At 45.7% G+C, this 3,843-nt stretch overlaps 1 pseudogene across 1 annotated transcript; it reads right to left on the reverse strand.

Annotated features, from left to right (window-relative positions):
• Positions 1-492: 492 nt before the first annotated feature.
• On the reverse strand, positions 493-2,054 carry LOC100948793 (annotated as a pseudogene). The gene is made up of 2 exons (XR_001161825.1): positions 1,380-2,054; positions 493-1,154 (listed from the first exon to the last, which is right to left on the reverse strand). The product of XR_001161825.1 is annotated as an RE1-silencing transcription factor pseudogene (transcript).
• Between the last annotated feature and the right edge of the window lie 1,789 nt (positions 2,055-3,843).

Consider the following 3,843-nt stretch of genomic DNA (forward strand, 5'->3'; position numbering starts at 1 on the left):
TTTAAAGGGCCAGTGTAGGCTTGGCGCCTGTATCTCAAGCGGCTGGGGTGCTAGCCACATGCACCACAGCTGGCGGGTTAGAATCCAGCCCGGGCCTGCCAAAAAACAATGAAAACTACAACCAAAAACTGGCTGGCTGTTGTGGGGGGTGCCTGTAGTCTCAGCTACTTGGGAGGCTGAGGCAAAAGAATCACTTAAGCCTAAGAGTTGCAGGTTGCTGTGAGCTGTGACGTTACGGCACTCTACCCAGGGCAACAAGTTGAGGCTCTGTTTCAAAAAATAAATGAAAGAAAGAAAGAAAGAGCTGGTATGCTACCCATTGAGTCATAGGCATCATCCCTGGCTGTTTTTTTGTTGCAGTTATCATAGTTGTTTAGCTGGCCTTGGCCAGGGTTTGACCCCGCCAGCCTTGGTGTTATGTGTCTGGGGCCGTAACCACTTGCTACAGGGGCCCAAGCCTTGTTTCAGTTTTTTCATTGGTGGTACAACCTCTCATTTTTTGGTTTTCTTTAGTTTCACTTTTGAGACATCCATTGTTATTTTAGGACAAATAGGCTTAGATTTGAAGCGATACTGTAGATAACACTTCTTGGAAGCTGAGTAGTCAAATACAGGGCAATTGAACTGCTTTGGGCTAACAAGGAGCTTCACGTATTTTTTGAAGTTGCTTCTGTCTGCTGTTTTGTAGCCACAGTGTGGGCAGTTAAGAAGTTTAGGTCCATTGTGAACCTGTCTTGGATGGTGAGTAACATCATGTTGATTAGAGGCCACGTAACTGCACTGGTCACATCTAAATGGCTTCTCATTTGAATGAGTACACATATGTCTAGTTAGAGGAGTCTTCTGAGAACTTGAGTAAGGACAAAGTTTATGTTTATATGGGCGTTCTCCTGTATGAGTTCTAAGATGCTGAACGTAATTGTTTTTTCTGTTTGAAAAATAGTTACATTCCCCACACATGTATTTTCCTTGGAAAATGGTTTCTCCAGTGATACTCACTAACTGTTGTGTATGTACAGATGATGCACTTATAGACTCGCTTTTATCCCCAGCTCTGGGGTGGTGTTTCAGATGTGCAGTAGAGTGATCATATCTATTAGTATTGTAGCCACAGTGGTCACAGTTAATGGGACCGTTAGAGAAATCTCCCACTTCTTTTTTTTTTTTTTTTTTGAGACAGAGCCTCAAGCTGTCACCCTGGGTAGAGTGCCGTGGCGTCACAGCTAATAGTAACCTCCAAGTGCTGGTCTTAAGCGATTCTCTTGCCTCAGTTTCCCAAGTAGCTGGGACGACAGGTGCCCGCCACAATACCCAGCTATTTTTTGGTTGTAGGTGTCATTGTTGTTTGGCAGGCCTGGGTTAGATTTGAACCTGCCAGCTCTGGTGTTCTGAGCTGAACCTATAGCTCAGCCCTTTGAGGTACAGCTGCCAAGCCAAATCTCCCACATCTGAAATGGAAGAGTCAGAGTCCCTGGCTTTTGCTTGCTTCTCTGCACTTTTTTCAACAAAAAATTTCTTGGCACTGTGTACTCTGATGTGCTGTACAAACTGTTCTTCAGGTTTGCTTCATACTGGCATGGCTTACAGCAAAAGTGTTTGATTTCAAGTTCATGAATTTGTCCTCTGCTCTTGGTATTTCAGAAGGAAGATCTTTATTTGAGCTGTAAACTTCTGGGCAGGTGGTGCTTCAAATACAGGCTGAGGTTTAACAACACTGAATTCCAAATTTCTCAGTTCCATATTCCCAGTCCATTGAGTTTACGTTTTATTTGAGGAGACTCCTCAAGTTTTCTCCATCACTGTCTGAAAAGTTGTTATCCCCAACATGCATTTGTTCTGCCGTCTGTCTTCACCAACCAGGTAATCTCAGAAGCTGCCATTTACTTCCCTAGTTAAAGCCTCCTTTGCCAGCATGATAAGCTGAGGTGTGACCCTCTCAGCTTTGGAGAGGTTGTGTGCATCATACAGGTCATTAGGCAATGGCATGTCGATGCTGCTGCTGCCAGTGAACAGCCCTCTTCTCCAGAAGATCGTCCCATTACCTGGGTGGCCATACCTGTATTCCGCCTTCCTTGGTAGTGTGGTGCAGGCCACCCAGCATTGCAGCCTGTTCTTTGACCTCTTTGTTGCTGGAGTTGCAGGGGAGAGAAGGGGTAGGATGGACAAGCTGGGCACAGGGGCCATGGAAGCCCACAAAGGCCCAGGAGTACAACTGCAGAGGGTACTAATACCACCAGCCTTTGGCCTTCTCCCAGCTGCCTGAGAAGCTGCCACCCTTGACATAGCCATGGTCTGGGGCCTGGGGCCTCGGCAGTGCTCGCCTTTAGCTTATAGGAGCTACACATGCTAGCACCTTATTTTAAATAATATGTCACAGCGTGGTGACAGTTTATGACATTTCCAGTTCAAAAGTTAAGATCCCCAACTATTCAAGATGGACATCTTTAGAGTGGGAGCTAAATTAAAAAACCATAAGTATGAGAGACAGGTGGGAAGGACCAAAAACCACCAGACCAGCTGTGTCTTTTTTTTCTTTTCTTTTGAGACAGAGCCTCAAGCTGTTCCCCTGCGTAGAATGCCGTGGCCTCACAGCTCACAGCAACCTCCAACTCCTGGGCTCAAGCGAGTCTACTGCCTCCGCTTCCCAAGTAGCTGGGACCACAGGCTACAACGCCCGGCTATTTTTTGGTTGCAGCCATCATTGTTGTTTGGTGGGCCCTGGCTGGATTCGAACCTGCCACCTTAGGTGTATGTGGCTGTTGCCTTAGCCACCTGAGCCACAGGCACAAAGTCAGACTAGCTGTGTCTTCTAGGCTTTAGCCGGGCTGACTCCATCTTCTTCTCACCAGATGTGAGATGTGAAAAAGCTCAGTTGCTCAGTGGGTCCTGCACATAGGGTGACAGAAGACTTTCTTTAGGCCAAGATTAGTATACAGAAGTGTAAGGTTACTTTATATTAGAGAGTGGGTGGAAGTCATTAGAAAGAGCAGAGAGCTGGTTGTGAGTGAGGAGAAGATAGGAGTGGAAAGAGACTAAGCAGAAGACAAAGTGTAGCATCCCAAAGAAAGCAAGGAAGGTGCCCAGGCTGAGGTCAGATGGGCGTCTGGATTTAAGCTGAGGGGAAAGTTAATGTAGCTGATTTCAGAACGTGTTGTGACTGTGAATGGTGTGTCCATTTTTCCTCAGCAAAGGTTGAAGACAAACATTTTTCTAGGTATTTTCCATCCTTAGCAGTGATTGTTCATATTCTGTTGTTCCACGTGGGACACTCAGGAATCACTGGAAGCGTAAAGGAGCAAGTACTAAAAGACAGAATAGCTCAGAAAATGTAAAGAAAAAGAATTTCCATTTTCTTTTGGTTTGTTGAGTTTATTAATGGTTTGTGAAAACAGAAATCGATGAAGATGGGGGAGCTGGAGGCAAGAGAATGGAGGCAGGCTGAGAGAATTTAGTCCTTCCTGAAAACCGATGAATTTATGTGTGTGTGTGTGTTTCTATGTACATATCTATATACAGATATGCATATATACTTTTTGAGAAATGAAAATGATGTTTTCATATATTCAAAGAGGCCGAGTGTCAAGGCTCATGTCTACCATCCTATCTCTCTGGGAGGCTGAGGTGGGTGGATTGTATTAGCTCAGAAGTTGGAGATCAGCCTGAGCAAGAGCAAGACCCTGTCTCTGCTAAGAATACAAAAATTAGCCAGTGCTGTTGGGGGCGGCTGTAGTCCCAGCTACTTGGGAGGCTGAGCCATGAGGATTGGTTGAGCCCAGGAGTTCGATGGTGCTGTGAATTATGACATTCCTGCAATCCAGTCTGGGGCAATAGAGCGAGACACTG

The sequence above is a fragment of the Otolemur garnettii genome, unplaced genomic scaffold (genome assembly GCF_000181295.1).
Source record: "Otolemur garnettii isolate 467f Iridium unplaced genomic scaffold, OtoGar3 scaffold00253, whole genome shotgun sequence".
NCBI classification, from domain to species: domain Eukaryota; kingdom Metazoa; phylum Chordata; class Mammalia; order Primates; family Galagidae; genus Otolemur; species Otolemur garnettii.